Source organism: Scyliorhinus torazame, chromosome 19, assembly GCF_047496885.1.
Source record: "Scyliorhinus torazame isolate Kashiwa2021f chromosome 19, sScyTor2.1, whole genome shotgun sequence".
Classification (NCBI taxonomy): Eukaryota; Metazoa; Chordata; class Chondrichthyes; order Carcharhiniformes; family Scyliorhinidae; genus Scyliorhinus; species Scyliorhinus torazame.
Genome location: NC_092725.1, coordinates 130662360 through 130679953, shown reverse-complemented (window position 1 = coordinate 130679953; position 17594 = coordinate 130662360).

Below are 17594 nucleotides of genomic sequence, written 5' to 3'. Positions count from 1 at the left end.
GAATCCCACCGCCAGCGAACTGTGCATGGCCGAGAAACAGGAGAAACATGTTGTGAATGTTATTCTGCAGCATGCTTTTAGCCAACTGAGCTCACCGGCCCCTGGGAAAGCTTGTCACTACAGGGCCACGACTGACACTGACTTAAACTGATGTTGTTCCAATCGAACATCCTCTGGTCCTGAAGGGGGTCGCTGGATCACAGCCATGAGCAGGACCATTGCTGTTTATTTTTCCCTCCCTTAGCCAGAAGCTCGGAGACCAATTATATAATCTGCACTGCTACCCAGCTAACCAAGCACAGGCTGGGAGAGTCAAACCTACCCACTGTGTGGTTAATCTACTCACCTAACATTGAACAACCAGGGAGCCCCGTCTCCGGCTTACAGCCTTGCCTAATATTGTGAGGTTTTGTATTATGATTGTACATCTGCTGATAACATCTAATCTGCTACTTAGCAATTTATTGTATTCCATATTCATCTAGTAATATTGCCATTTTATCTCTTTGGAAAATATCGCCTCTGGAGTGGGAGAAAACATTAATATCTCTGATTCAATTATATCTGCAGGTAAAATACAGATAAATGAAATAGCTGTGCAATTATTTAGAGAGCCCAGTCCACAGACAAGTTCTTTCAATATTTATAGAAAGGAATTGATCCTTGTTTCTCTGAGGAATTGCATCTTAAGATATTTTGGGCCAGATGCACAGGTCAATATCTCTCCGATCAAAATACAATACATATTATTGATAAATTGAGGGGCTTTATTTCCTTTGATCTTATTTTCCCCTTTATCAAATTAGTGACAGAACTAATACTATCACTGAGTCAGACTGTGCTGTATGTCCAGCTCCAGTCTTTGCATTGTGGCAAACACATATTGACCACATAGATCAACATGGAAGGTCAGAGAAGGGTCAGATTGAAGGCCATTGGCAAGATCAAGGGGAGGCCCAATGCCAGAAAAGGGATTGGAGATCAGAGAAGGGAGGGGGGGGGGGGGAGGGCGCAGATTGGAGGCCAGATGCAGATCAAAGGCCAGAGGAACAATTTCAAGCCATAGAAAAGGGAATGTAGGAGATCAGAGGTTAGCTTGGAAGCTAGAGGAAGGATTGGGGTGTGGGGTTGTGGGTGGGTGGCAGGGTGGTTCGGAGGCAGAGGCCAGGGGGAGATCAGACACCACCTACCAAACACACGACCACTACCATCTAGAAAGACAAGGGCAGCAGACAATTGGGAGCTTCCCCTCTAAGTTACTCACCACCCAGACTTGGAAATATATCGCCGTTCCTTCACTGTCCCTGGGTCAAAGCCCTGGAACTCCCTCCCTAACATCACACGGACTGCAACGGTTCAAGAAGACAGCTGACCACCACCTTCTCAAGGGCAATTAGGGGGATGGACAACAAAGGCTGACCTAGCCAGCGATGCCCATATCACATGAATGCAAAATAAAAATTAGGGGTGGGGGCGTTTGGAGGCCTTGTGAAGGGAATCGGAAAGGTTGAGGGTGCAGTGATCTGAAAAGGTGGGAGAAGATCGGAGGCCCTGTGGGGTGAATTGGAAGGATTGGGGAGGAGATCAAAAGAGTTAGGAAGAAATCAGAAGAATCTGGGGAAGTGTGTGATCGCAGGAGATAGAGGAAGGGCACAATTATAGAATTGTTACAGTGTAGAAGATTCCTTTAGAAACATCTTGAGCAACTTCTATTTTTATTTTTGTGCCATGGGTCTTCAGCCTTCCTGGTGGAAATACAAACCAATACCCTGGCAGCCTCACAATCTTCACATTTAGATGATAATTGTCAGGCCGTATGATACAATTGAATTTCACAAGTTTCCCAACTTTAATACAGAACACCGGGGTTTTTTAAATTTCTCCTCTGTTGATTGAAGTATGCTTTTGATTAGTCCTTTACGTTTATGAAAGTAAGCTTCTATTTATGATTGACAACCAGTTTCAAAATTATCTTTCTCAACCACTTCCTTCAGAACAGACTTTGGGCGGGATTCTCCGTAGCTCGAAGCCGAAATCGGGATCATCGATTGGGCGGAGAACCGGAATCGGGGCAGGCGCCGGTTTGACGCCAGTTGGCTCTGCTCTGCCCCCTCCAAATCGGAAACATTGGGACACGCGCCACACCCAGCCGCAAGGCCGTTGCCGTGACATCGGCTGGCTCACCCGCGATTCTCCGCCCCCGATGGGCCGAGTTCCCGGCCGCATGGGCCGCGTGTGGTCTCAGCGGTCGGGAACCTTGCGTGCCGGCTGCGGACACTGTCCAGCCACACTAGTGGGGGCGGTGAGGGGGGGTGTAGGTTGCAGGAGGTGAGGGAGGGGTGTGGGGGGGTGTCCATGGGGATCCGCAACTAAGCAGGGTCTCACTTCCTCACCCACCGCCGGGCACCACCTCAGTGAACTCCCTTTCCTCGAGGCCGCCGACCACGCCCAGTGCCCTCTGCCCGGGCATGGTGAGGGGCCGCAGTTCTGGTGGTCCCCCTCCGCTCTTCTCCCCCGCCCGGCGGTTGTGCGCAGCCTTCTCCTGGAGGCGGGGGGTGGGGGGGGGGGGGCGGTGGTGGACACATATAATGACACCGTTAGACGGTCCAACGCATGCAGCCCAGGGGTTGGGTAGATGGTGGCCTCAGTGGCCTGGGCACCTGGCCATCTTGGCTGGCAAGAGTGCTGGCATGGGGGGGCAGAGTGGGGGTTGTGGGGGTGTTCTGGTTGCAGGTGTGTGGGGGGAAGGACCGTTTAGCTGCAGCTGCGGTGTGTGAGACTCATGTGCGCCAATCATGGACCCGGCAAATCCGGCACCATTTTCCATGGAATTTATTGTGTTCCACGTGGCGATGGTCCTTGCCCATTTAAAATAGCTGAATCAGTGCAGCTGTTGGGCATTTTTTCTGTCGGAAAACGCCACAGTCCCCACGCTGGCATCGGCACTTTGTCTCAAAATGGGAGAATCCAGCCCCGAGTCAGAGAAAAGAGAATCCCGCCCCCAGCCTCTCCCCCCATCAAGGTCAAAAGAGAAACCCTACGAAACGTGGAACATTTCCCTGCCTGAGGAGCCACCTCTCATCTAAGACTGACATCGATGCAGAGATCCAACATCGTATCAAATCCATGAATGTCTCCTTTGGTCGCTTAAGGTCAAAAGTCTTTGATGACCACGACATTCATGCTGAACCAAGATCCTTGTGTACAAGCCGGTCGGGACACAATTCGTCAAGAACACCTCACGGCAGGAGGAGGCCCAGAATAGGAGCCTGAGAAAGGAATACCAGCGACCTAGAGTCCAAGCACTAATCCCAAATCCCCAGAAACACCTGCTAACATAGAATTTACAGTGCAGAAGGAGGCCATTCAGCCCATCGAGTCTGCACCAGCCCATGGAAAGATCACCCTACCTAAGTCCACACCTCCACCCTATCCCCATAATCACATCTAACCTTTTTTTGGACACTAAGGGGAAATTTAGCATGGCCAATCCACCCAACTTGCACATCTTTGGACTGTGGGAGGAAACCGGAGCACCCGGGGAAAACGCAGACTCGGCATAGACAGTGACCCAAGCCGGGAATCGAATCTGGGACCCTGGAGCTGTGAAGCAACTGTGCTAACCACTGTGCTGCCGTGCCACCCTAAGTGTGTGGTCAAAGCTGCAGGTTTAGAATGGGGCTCACCTGGGGGTATAGGTGACAGAGCTATAAGATGTTTATTTATGTGTTCTTTGTTTTTTCTTATTTCTGTAAGGGGGAGGGGGCTTGTTGAAAATGTGTAAAAAATTGAATTAAAATATTTAGAATGGGGCTCACCTGCCGCGCAATGTCCCACGGAACCCACGCCCAGTAACATGGAGTTACTAAGGTGGACAATCATACTCGGCAGCAAGTGACCACCGCAGAAGAGGAAGGTGGCTATTTGGGAAGCCGCTTCAAAATTATTCCATTATCATTACCTCTCTCTCATTTTCAGGGCTTTCAACCAGCAATCCCACAACATCTTGTCCTCTTCGGAAAATTCATTTGGTCTTGTCCTTAAAGTCCGAAATGTTAACTGTTGTGCTTTGGGAACAAGCTTGGAAGCATTCAGGACTGCAGTTTTAACTGTCTCACAATCTGAAGATTGTACTTCTGAATTACTAGAACAAGAGATGAAATAGCTTTCAACTCCCTCCTCGGTGAATATAGGCAGCAGGCAAAGACTCTTGGTTATATCAAATTGGGATTTGACTCATCCTCTTAACTATTAGCTTCTCTTTCACCCTGCAACCTAACCGTTTCTTTCACCAGTTGAGCTGTGTGATTTTAGTCCTCTGTTTGAAACTTTAGGGGCGCTATTCTCCCCACCCCCCCATCCCCACGCCGGGTGTGAGAATCGCCGGGGCGCCGCGCGAATCGCGCCAGGCCGCCCCGACCCCCACACGCGATTCTCCCACCCCCCGGAAACCAGCGGCGCGCGATTCGCACCGGGCCGCTCGGAGAACCGGCGAGCGGCGATTCTCTGGCCCGGATGGGCCGAGCGGCCGCTACGACACGACAGGCTCCCACCGGCGCCGTCCACCCCTGGTCGCTGCGGGCGGTAACTCTGCGGGAACTCTGGGGGGGCGGCCTGTGGGGGAGGGAGGGGGACACCTTCACCGGGGTGGCCTCCGATGGGGCCTGGCCCGCGATCGGGGCCCACGATCGGCGGACCGGCCTCTCCCCCCCTGGGCCTACCTCCTTGCGCGCGCGGCCCCAGAACACCGGCGCCATGTTGGTGAGGGGCCGGAGTACGTAAGACGTTCCCCGCGCATGCGCGGGTTGGCGCGGCGCCCATTTGGCGCCGCGTAAGGACGCTGGAGCGGTGTGAAGCGCTCCAGCGCTGTGCTGGCCACCTGTGGGGCCAGAGTAGGTTGTGCCCAGGCCCTGTTCGCGCCGTCGTGAACACTTAGCCTCCATATCCGAGAATCGCCCCCTACATTTCCTTTTCTCTCTTTTCCCTTGCTAACTTCTCTCTCTGGACTTCAAGCTCAAGCTTTTGCCTTTTTCTTGATCTCAAGCTGCTTCAATCCTTTGTCTTGTTCATTCTGCTTCATCTACACTGAATTCCAGGTCATTCAAGCTGTATTCGACATGGGTCTGCTTCCAATCCCAGAGGCTGAGCTATTACCTGAATTACGTCTGCCTTTTTGGCCGCTGAATTTCAACTCTAATTCCAACTTTCTGCACAAAGCCATGCTATTAACCTCGCCTTGGCTAATTGTTGCAAGTCATTCAGGGACAAACCTTCCCTCTCTAGAAAAGCCGTAACAACCGACAAAGCCATTCAATAAGAATAGCAAGATTCACCGTGAGACCCCATTTGCCATGGCTTCAGCAAATCCCAGTACGTCTTCCACTTAGACATTCTGAGGTATGTCTGCGTATTTAGAATCCCACAAAGAGCCCGCAATGTTGGTTTAGCACAGTGGGCTAAACAGCTGGCTTGTAATGCACAACAAGGCCAGCAGCGTGGCTTCAATTCCCGTACCAGCCTCCCCGAACAGGCGCCGGAATGTGGCGACTAGGGGCTTTTCACAGTAACTTCATTGAAGCCGACTTGTGACAATAAGTGATTATTATTACATTATTATATTTTGTTTTTGAAGCAGGTAAGTGGAAAGGTAAACAACCTGCATCTAGTTGTCCTGACCTCAGTTGAGCTGTCAGAGGTTCAGAAAACTCAACCAGTCAGTGTTAAGTTTAAAATGGTGGTAACATATGGGTCATATCGCCTCATTATAATAATAAAATTACCAACCTGTCCCCTGGGAGCTATTTGGTTACCTGTCCCTCATCCTCTGTTAAAACCAGGTGGGCAGTTTGGAGGCAGGTCATCATTTACTACTTTAAGCTTACCTGGATCCATTGGTTTTCGGGGGGCACATCAGAAATAGGAGCAGAGGTAGGCTATTTGGCGCCTCGGGCCTGATCTGCCATTCAATAAGATGCTGGATGATCTGTTGGTGACCTTAACTCCACTCCCCGGCCTCTCTCCCATAATCCTTGACTCCCTAAGAGATCAAAAATACGTTCAACACATTCTTGAGTATGCTCAATAACCATCACTGCTCTCCATAATCCAAAAATCAATGATCACCTGAGAGAAGAAATTCTACCTCAGAATGTCTAAGTGGAAGACGCCTGTTTCGGGACTCCCCCTCAAGGGGAGACATGTACCCTGTCAAGGCCCCTCAGTTAAAAGTCTCCTGCCCCCAACAGAGTCCAAACACCAGGAAATGTAAATCACGAAGTACAAATTAGATTTAATCATGTAAAGAAAGTAGAATAAAGATTGGGAATGACGGAATTAAGAGAGAGGGAGTTGCAAGAGACAGGCAGCAGAAGTTTAAAAAAAAATGTTTCCGACACTAATTTCTGAAGATTTGAGTTTCCAACCTGGTAAAATGACATTTTCCGGGCCAGTGAGCTTGTTTGAAAGTAATCATGATGATTGTTAGAGGGCGGCACGCTGGCGCAGTGGTTAGCACTGGGACTGCGGCGCTGAGGGCTCGGGCTTGAATCCCGGCCCTGGGTCATTGTCCGTGTGGAGTTTGCACATTCTCCTCATGTCTGCGTGGGTTTCACCCCGACAATCCAAAGATGTGCTGGTTAGGTGGATTGGCCACGCTAAATTACCCCTCAATTGGAAAAAATAAATAATTGGGTACTTTAAAAAAAAAATTTAAATGATGGTTGTTAAAACTTCACTTACTCCTCAACGTACCAACCTGGTTTCTGCTATCTTTAGTAGTGGTCTAGTTAGAAATTCCACATAGAACATAGAACAATACAGCGCAGTACAGGCCCTTCGGCCCACGATGTTGCACCGAAACAAAAGCCATCTAACCTACACTATACCATTATCATCCATATCTTTATCCAATAAACTTTTAAATGCCCTCAATGTTGGCGAGTTCACTACTGTAGCAGGTAGGGCATTCCACGGCCTCACTACTCTTTGCGTAAAGAACCTACCTCTGACCTCTGTCCTATATCTATTACCCCTCAGTTTAAAGTTATGTCCCCTCGTGCCAGCCATTTCCATCCGCGGGAGAAGGCTCTCACTGTCCACCCGATCCAACCCCCTAATCATTTTGTATGCCTCTATTAAGTCTCCTCTTAACCTTCTTCTCTCCAACGAAAACAACCTCAAGTCCATCAGCCTTTCCTCATAAGATTTTCCCTCCATACCAGGCAACATCCTGGTAAATGTCCTCTGCACCCGCTCCAAAGCCTCCACGTCCTTCCTATAATGCGGTGACCAGAACTGTACGCAATACTCCAAATGCGGCCGTACCAGAGTTCTGTACAGCTGCAACATGACCTCCTGACTCCGGAACTCAATCCCTCTACCAATAAAGGCCAACACTCCATAGGCCTTCTTCACCACCCTATCAACCTGGGTGGCAACTTTCAGGGATCTATGTACATGGACACCTAGATCCCTCTGCTCATCCACACTTCCAAGAACTTTTCCATTAGCCAAATATTCCACATTCCTGTTATTCCTTCCAAAGTGAATCACCTCACACTTCTCTACATTAAACTCCATTTGCCACCTCTCAGCCCAGCTCTGCAGCTTATCTATATCCCTCTGTAACCTGCTACTTCCTTCCACACTATCGACAACACCACCGACTTTAGTATCGTCTGCAAATTTACTCACCCACCCTCCTGCGCCTTCCTCTAGGTCATTGATAAAAATGACAAACAGCAACGGCCCCAGAACAGATCCTTGTGGTACTCCACTTGTGACTGAATTCCATTCTGAACATTTCCCATCAACCACCACCCTCTGTCTTCTTTCAGCTAGCCAATTTCTGATCCACATCTCTAAATCACCCTCAATCCCCAGCCTCCGTATTTTCTGCAATAGCCTACCGTGGGGAACCTTATCAAACGCTTTGCTGAAATCCATATACACCACATCAACTGCTCTACCCTCGTCTAACTGTTCAGTCACCTTCTCAAAGAACTCGATAAGGTTTGTGAGGCATGACCTACCCTTCACAAAGCCATGCTGACTATCCCTGATCATATTATTCCTATCTAGATGATTATAAATCTTGTCTCTTATAATCCCCTCCAAGACTTTACCCACGACAGACGTGAGGCTCACCGGTCTATAGTTGCCGGGGTTGTCTCTGCTCCCCTTTTTGAACAAAGGGGCCACATTTGCTATCCTCCAGTCCTCTGGCACTATTCCTGTAGCCAATGATGACATAAAAATCAAAGCCAATGGTCCAGCAATCTCTTCCCTGGCCTCCCAGAGAATCCTAGGATAAATCCCATCAGGTCCCGGGGACTTATCTATTTTCAGCCTGTCCAGAATTGCCAACACCTCTTCCCTACGTACCTCAATGCCATCTAATCTATTTACCTGGAGCTCAGCATTCTCCTCCACAACATTATCTTTTTCCTGAGTGAATACTGACAAAAAATATTCATTTAGTATCTCGCCTATCTCTTCAGACTCTACACACAACTTCCCATCCCTGTCCTTGACTGGTCCTACTCTTTCCCTAGTCATTCGCTTATTCCTGACATACCTATAGAAAGCTTTTGGGTTTTCCTTGATCCTTCCTGCCAAATACTTCTCATGTCCCCTCCTTGCTCGTCTTAGCTCTCTCTTTAGATCCTTCCTCGCTACCTTGTAACTATCCATCGCCCCAACTGAAACTTCACACCTCGCCTTCACATAGGCCTCCTTCTTCCTCTTAACAAGAGATTCCACTTCTTTGTAAACCACGGTTCCCTCGCTCGGCACCTTCCTCCCTGCCTGACCGGTACATACTTATCAAGAACACGCAGTAGCTGATCCTTGAACAAGCTCCACTTATCCAGTGTGTCCAACACTTGCAGCCTACTTCTCCACCTTATCCCCCCCAAGTCATGTCTAATGGCATCATAATTTCCCTTCCCCCAGCTATAACTCTTGCCCTGCGGTGTATACTTATCCCTTTCCATCCTTAACGTAAACGTCACTGAATTGTGGTCACTGTCCCCAAAGTGCTCACCTACCTCCAAATCCAACACCTGGCCTGGTTCATTACCCAAAACCAAATCCAATGTGGCCTCGCCTCTTGTTGGCCTGTCAACAAACTGTGTCAGGAAACCCTCCTGCACACACTGTACAAAAAACGACCCATCTAATGTACTCGAACTATATCTTTTCCAGTCAATATTTGGAAAGTTAAAGTCTCCCATAATAACTACCCTGTTACTTTCGCTCTTATCCAGGATCATCCTCGCCATCCTTTCCTCTACATCCCTAGAACTATTTGGAGGCTTATAGAAGACTCCCAACAGTGTGACCTCTCCTTTCATGTTTCTAACCTCAGCCCATACTACCTCGGAAGATGAGTCCCCATCTAGCATCCTCTCCGCCACCGTAATACTGCTCTTGACTAGCAGCGCCACACCTCCCCCTCTTTTGCCTCCTTCTCTGAGCTTACTAAAACACCTAAACCCCGGAACCTGCAACATCCATTCCCGTCCCTGCTCTATCCATGTCTTCGAAATGGCCACAACAGCGAAGTCCCAGGTACCAACTCATGCTGCCAGTTCCCCTACCTTATTTCGTATACTCCTGCCATTGAAGTAGACACACTTCAAACCACCTACCTGAACACTGGCCCCCTCCTGCGACGTCAAATCTGAGCTCCTGACCTCTATACTCTCATTCTCCCTTACCCTAAAACTACAATCCAGGTTCCCACATGATTCAGCCATTTCTTGGCTTTTCTTCAAGGTGGATGAAGACCTTCCCTCTTGATCCATGAAGAAATGACTTCAATTCTTGAGTTCAAATCAGTCTGTTGAGGTGCGGGTGTACCTCTGAAAGCAGGGCCAATGTCGTTCATGGGGTGTGGGAGTTGTTGGCTGGGCCAGTATTTATTGCCCATCTCTAATTGAGGGGATTTAAGAATCAACCACATTGCTGTAGGGCTAGAGTGACATGTAGGCCGGGTAAGGACAGCAGGTTTCCTTCCCTAAAGGGGATTAGTGAACCAGGTGGGTTTTTACGACACCACCCGGCAAGGTGAGATTCGAATCCAGGACCCCAGAGCATGATCCTGGGACTTTGGACCTCTAGTTCAGTGACAATACCACTATGTCACCATCTCCCGTAACAAATGTATTTGTCAGAAAGTTATGATGCGTGCTTCAGTACTGAACCAACTGCTAAATTGTCAGCATAAAGGCAGGTGTCTCCAATGCAGTGTGTCTGCATCATTATCTTCAAATAATGCTCCCCATCATCAAGAGAGGTAGATATAACGGGGGCGACTCTCCGAGCCCCGCGCCGGGCCGAATAATCGCTGCAACCGCGCCACGACGCCACGATGCCGGCGCGCGATTCTCCGAGGTGCGGAGAATCGCCGCCATTTGCGCCGGTGCGTTTGGCGCGGCGCCGGCCACGGGCCGCTGGAATCGGCGGGGCCGCCGATTCTCCAGCCCAGATGGGCCGAGCAGCCATGCTGATACGACAGAGTCCCGCCGGCGGCGTTCACCCCTGGTCGCTGCCGGCGGGAACTTTGCGGGAACGGTCGGGGGGGGGGGGGGTCCTATGGGGGGAGGAGGGGGGGGGCTCCTTCACCGGAGGGAGCCTCCGATGTGATCTGGCCCGTAATCGGGGCCCACCGATTGGTGGGCCATCCTCTCCCCCCCCCCTGGGCCTACTTTCTGTCGCGGCCGGCCCCTGAACACCGATTCCATGTTGAGTCGGGTCCGGCGCGCGAAAGAACTCCCCCACGCATGCGCAGGTTGGCGCGGCGCCCATTTGATGCCGCGAAAGGAGGCTGGAGCGGCATGAACCGCTCCAGCACCATGCTGGCCCCCTGTGGGGTCCAGAATCGGTCGTACCAGGGCCCGGTTCGCGCCGTCATGAAACGCGACGGCGTTTACGACAGCGCGAACACTTGGGCTCCATATCGGAGAACCGCTCCCAACATCCTTTCTCTTCTTTGTGATATTTCTTAAGAATAGCTCCAAGGATGAGAAACCTTCACGAAGTGCATAGATTGGAGAAGCCGGGTTGAAACTGTTCGAGAACCAAAGGACAAAGATTTATGGCAAAAGAACCCGCGGCGATGTGGTTCAGACCTCGAATGCATGATCTGAAAGTTTGAAAATGGCAGATTCAATCGTGGTTTTCAAAGCATCTGAAGAGAGATAACATTTGTGGGGCTATGGGGAAAAGGTGGGAGAGTTGGTCAAGCTGAGCTGCTCTTGTAAAGAGCTAGTATGGATACAACAGGCTAAAGGGCCTCTTCGGTGCTGTAACCATTCTATGATTCTCTGAACATCTTGCTTGTCGTACACTGCTGTGAGCTAATGAGCAAACTGGGTTTATACAGAGCCCTGTGCTGCCGTCAGGGGTGGTGAGTAAGCCCATCTGAATCCCATGCTTTCATGAACCAAGAGGAAAGATTTTCCACCGTTCATCCGCCATTGAAGTTAAAAGCATGAAAGTCAGACGCGCTTCATAAGAAGCACATGATCTACCCCACCAGCTTCCTGACCCGGCGGTGGGGGCGAAAACAACGCCATGCTTGTTTCTTTCGACCAGGAACGGTAAAGAGGCTGTTGATGCGACGATGATAAAATATGTGCAGAAAAATTAATAGTTTGAAGATCACATCACAGAAGGTAAAAAGCAATCATGTTCCGCTCAGGAAGAGGAGGCGGTGGAGGCGGATGCAAATTGCAATGAGTGACAAGTGAAGACACTAGAATATAAGAAAAAATAAAATTAACGGAGCCAGAGGACAGTCAAGGTAAAGAACAAAGTTACAGGAGTTAGGAACCTATTCAAAAGAACTAAGACAGGAAGAAAAAATAATACTTCATGAAATATGAAACACAAAAACATAATCTTTTATAAATAAATTAGTACCTCTGCAGTCTTGTAATTAAAGGTAGCCATACCTAACACAAAGGCAGACGTCTGTGGTGTTTGGAGACCAATCATCTCAACTCCTGGACATATCGCTGCAGGAGATTCACAGCACAGTATCCGAGGTCCCAAGCTCTTCAGCAGCCTCTTCCATCACGTTCCCGCCATCAATCATTGATGATTGCACAATGTTATTTTCCATTTGCAATGCTCCAGAAAAGGAAGCCATCCATGTCCGCATGCTCCAAGATGTGGGCCAGGATTTTTTTTCAAATAGTGGGGGTCTCCATCTCCGGCCCCCTGTCAGCACTGGCTGCCGCTCAGACGTTTAACGCTCCAGCGAACTTTAATTGGCCAGAGATGGAACTTCCGCCCCTCGCCCAGGAGGACATCTTCGCCTCTCAGAGAGCTGCCGATCAGTCCGATTGACTGGCACCTCTTCAGTCCCATCAATACCAGAAGCTGCAGTGAACAGGGTTGGGACTCCAATCAGTCTCCGCTCAAAGCTCCAGAGTCCAGGACCAGGTGTTGGGGGGGGGGGGGCTCCCAGTGTCCCAGGGTAGGGGGGTGGGGGTCCCAGGGTAGGGAGAGGTTTGTGGCTACTGGGGCTGAGCAATGTGTGTGTATGTGCGAAGGGGGAGGGTTGGGGGATTTCCAATGTTAAAGTCATACACCATCATAACTCGGAATTATATAACCATTCCTTCAAAGTCGCTGGGCCCAAATCCTAGAACTCACTCCCTGACAGCACAGTGGGTGCATTTGCACCAAATGGGCCACAGCACTTCAAGAAGGCACTTCACCACAATTCAATTGGGCAATACCTGCAGAAATGTACTTATGTTTATTTATCACAGCGGCGGGTGTTCACATCCCGTGTAGGAATGAAAGAAAAAAATATTGGCAGTGAAGAATTGATCCGGTGTTAATAAACTCAGAAAAGGCACATTACTGTGATTTTGATCCACTTGGATTCACTCATGAAATCAATTGTCACCAATTATTGGATTGGATTGGATTGGATTTGTTTATTGTCACGTGTACCGAGGTACAGTGAAAAGTATTTTTCTGCGAGCAGCTCAACAGATCATTAAGTACATGAGAAGAAAAGGGAATAAAAGAAAATACATAACAGGGCAACAAACAATGTTCCAAGAAAGTGTCCACAGTGTGCCCAGAATCTGACAAAAAATATGACCAAATATTGTCAAATAGGAAGTTTACATATGCAAAAGATTATTCACATCAAAAGTTGACAGGAAACAGAGACAGATGTAAAGTCTTTGCTGTTTAATTGTAGTAAACAATTAACCAGTATAAGGTCCTTCCTGAAGGTTCCCTTAATCCCCCTTTCCCTATTTGTGCCGTTATCTGTTTGATCAATGTCTGCTTCATGGACGCATATCTTTTAGTCAAGCCGCAGGTGAATTTACGAAGTTGCAACATAGTATTTGAAGCTAATGTTTGGACAGCAAAACTCAGACTTTATGGAACCCGAGAGATGGTGTGGGACATGCTTCGATTGGGTGGAAGGTGGCCAATGAATTGGCCAAAAGGATCTATTCTGCCCAGTAACAGGTGGTGATTGGATCCTGCCTGAGTGGGATAATTTCCAGAGACCTAAGGAAAGCCGAGTTGAGACCTGGACACACAGAGAAAAGGACACTGCCCTCTCTCTCTCTCATGTTTTCTCCAGAGTTGCTGTATTTCTGAAACTGCAGAGACCTAAATGAATCTACAGTGGAAGCCATTACAGACTGGGCAGCAGAAATGTCGACCTGAAAGCCTGGTTTAAAGGATAGTGTGCTAAAGACAACCGTCTGAAACAAAGACTCTTTTTTCCTTTTACTTAACATTATTCACCCCTCTCTTCCCCTCCTCTGTTTGTCGCGTGTGTGTACAAATGGTGGAGAGCGGCAAGTTAGAGTTGGGAATTAGGAATTAGATAATGGTTGACCAGTTGCATTTGCTGCAGATTTCATTATAGTTCGTGTTAGTAATAAAAAGTAACCATCTAAATTTACAAACCTGGTGACTGTAATAATTGGGCAGCCAAGGGCCAAAGACTTTGGGTATTTTTCGAAGAATTATTTGTTAATTGAATTGTGCTGTGACTCCAGGTCAAGGGGGGACTGGAATTTACTGCATGCTAACCCATTCCACCAGGAATATATACTGGGTATCCTGACCCTTGAAGAATTCCAAGAGTGATGGGCTATCAGTGACTTCATCCAACAGCGGAAAGGGTGGCATTGTCGGAACAGAAAATGGAATATAGTCCTTCCAGCAATTGGGGCCAGAGGGAGTATAATCATGGTAGCTGTGAGAGACACTGTGGTTGTAGTAGACATTAATGGACAGTCTAATCCCAGATATTGAAATAGTGAAGTTAAGGAATTGAAGGTAGAGTCAGTGGTGTGTACGTAGAGAAGGGCAGAAGTTTCAAGCAAACTTGATGTAAGCTTCCAATTCAGCTTTTGACCATGTTGTGCGACTGATGTACAGAAACTTAAAAAAACTAATGGGCGGAATTCGGCCATTTTTGACAGTGTCATCTCAAGCGGTAAAGAGTAGCCTGCCAGTGACATTGGGAGGTTTTTCCACCATGTTTCTAAACGGATGCAGAGATTTGATAAACTCAATTTGTTCTCATTGGATGATGGAGGCTGAGGGGCGACCTGATAGAAGATGGCAGGATTGTGAGGGGCACGCACAGAGTGGATAGTCAGAAGCTTTTTCCCAGGGTGGAAGAGTCAATTACTCGGGGACATAAATTTAAGGTGCCAGGGGCAAGGTTTAGAGGAGACGTGTGAGCAAAGTGTTTTACACAGATGGGAACTTGCTGCCAGAGGAGGTGATGGAAGCAGGTACGATAGTGACGTTTAAGGAGTGTCTTGACAAATACATGACTAGGATGGGAATAGAGGGACATTAACCCCGGAAGTGTAAAAGGTTTTAGGTTAGATGGGCAGCATGGTCGGCGCAGGCTTGGAGGGCTGAAGGGCCTGTTCCTGTTCTGTATTTTTCTTTGTTCTTTGGTGGACAAAAAAATTATAAGGGATGAGTCCCGCGACGCAACGCAGGAACAGTGGAGAGGGTTCTGACTGATCTATCTGGCCAGTAACTTAGGTTCCAAAACGGGGTGCCGCATTGAAAGGGCACTCAATATAAAAGAAATAAAAAGAATCTCCCCCCGCCCACAGAATAATAATAATAATCGCTTATTGTCACAAGTCGGCTTCAATGAACTTTACTGTGAAAAACCCCTAGTCGCCACATTACGCCGCCTGTTCATGGAGGCTGATACGGGAATTGAACCCGCACTGCTGGCATTGTTCTGCATTGCAAACCAGCTATTTAGCCCACTGTGCTAAACCAGGACCCTGTCCCTGGCATTTTACCCACAGAAATCTGCACCCACCACCACCACTGAGCACCCAATGGAAATGGAACCCCCACACAATAGCCCCCCCCCCCACTTCCGCTGCCCCGCTCCAATGGAGTACCCCCCTGGCACAGTCAAGCATCACCAGGGGCAGTGCCAGGGTACTGCCCAGGCATGATCTCCACAACCCCCCTCACACCCCACAGCTGGATTCACCTGTGCGCATCCAAGTTATGCTCGCCAGATGTATGTCGTGGGGGGGGGCCGGTTGTGATTCATGTTGGCATGAGGGAACTCCAGCGTGAATGGACAATTTAACATGGGCAGAAAGACCTGGTAAGAACATTTAAGGATATTCAAATGGGAACCACGACATTGAACATTGGGAAACCCAGTCCCTCATTGGCGGGAAAATCTTGTTGGCAAAAAGTCGCTTTGGGAGTATCGCCGGATTCTCCACCCCGGCTGCCATATCTCCCCCATGAAAATGGGCGGGTGGGGGGGGGGGGGGGCTTTGGGCGGACGGTGGAAAATCCACCCCATTATATCTTTTTGTCTAAAATTCCGAAGCAGTGACTGAAGTAATATCATGGTTGAGCTGTAATTCACTGACTGACCATTGGGAGTCTCACTAGTATATAAGCGAATGTTAGAATCTGGTGATCTCAGTCTGACTTTAAGAGAAAGGTTGCTTGTGCATGATCATACTGTTATTCATCTGTTGTTTTGTATACAGTTGACCCACAGTTAATGTTAATAAATCATTTACAGCTTCAGCTACAAGTGTTCTTGTAATATAAATCGTGCCATCCGACAAGAACATTACAGTGATGGTTCTCATTAGGAGGTGATCTATTAGGTAGCAACCTCTCACTATCTTCTGAAGACTTCTTAGAAATTGTAAAAACAAGAAGTGGCCACAGCTGTGTGACTGCCATTGTCGAGGGTGGAGCCCAACGTCAGGGTGGCCTGCGACTGCAGTTGTGACCACCTTGGTCTGTCGGCTGTGGGGAGGGTAATGGAGGGTAACGTATAATGTTGGAGCACTGGTCCCTGACCTGCGGCTGGAAGGCTGCCTCTTGCACGGGTTGGGCGTTGCCCACAGTGAGGGTCCCGATTCCTGACAGGAAGCTTCCGGTTGACCTCAGAACATCAACCTTAATTGGCCCTTTAACCGGTATCAATAGGCGACCTGATGTTCTCCCATACCAATTTTCCCCACTCCTCTCTGGCCTCACCTCCAAGGCAATTCAAAAATGCTGTCCCACACCTTGGGGCAAAGGAAATGTCATTTTGTTCAGTTATATATTCATATTTATAATCTTTACAAAATGCTCAAAGTCACTCATTTTTATTTTTATTTCCCACACCTCCAAAAAATTCCATTATAAGCACAGCTAACAGTTGACATGAAATTATACACCAGTGTAAAGTTGATAAATGCAGAAAAATTGGAGTTCAAACAGACCTGAGAAATGCAGGTGCTAAACTCTGTTTAAACATAAGGTGCAAGTTGGAGAATAGCAGTGCTGTGTAATTCCACATTTGTTTATTTTAACATGTTACAATTCTGTCAATATTCGTGAGCACCGAGGATAAATGATTTAATGACGCCCAGAGATTAAGGAGATACTAAAGTAAATGGACTATGGGCTGCTCTCCCCTTTAGATGTGGAGATGCCGGCGTTGGACTGGGGTGAGCACAGTAAGAAGTCTTACAACACCCAGGTTAAAGGCCAACAGGTTTGTTTTGAATCACGAGTTTTTGGAGCACTGCTCCTTCCTCAGGTGAATGAATGAAAGCTCTTTTGAGAGAGTGCTGACTGCTGGTAATTTAACCCGAGGGTCACCAGTCCTCAGGCGAGGGGCAAGATTGAGAATCATGGATAACCTGATATCATGGATAACCTGAGCCGGCACAGGAGTTGAACCCGCGCTGTTGGCATCTCTCTACATCACAGACCAACCAACTGAGCTAACCGACCTCCACTAGATCAAATAATACTTTGGCAAAGAGAGAGATTAGCTTGCATTGAGAGAGTGTGGATCGCACCCTAATAGGTGGTGGTACCTTATGTGTGAATCAAATAGTTACAGGCACAAGTCACACTCCAAAGGCTCGACCAAACTGACATTTCTCTGCACTACAACAACTTGCGTTTGCACTTTCTTGAGTATTACCAATTTTACTACGTTGAAGAAACTCAGGGGCAAATAAAAAGAGTAAAGGGACACGGCATCAAACAAAAACAAAGATAACTTAAAACATCAAACCAAAACGTGA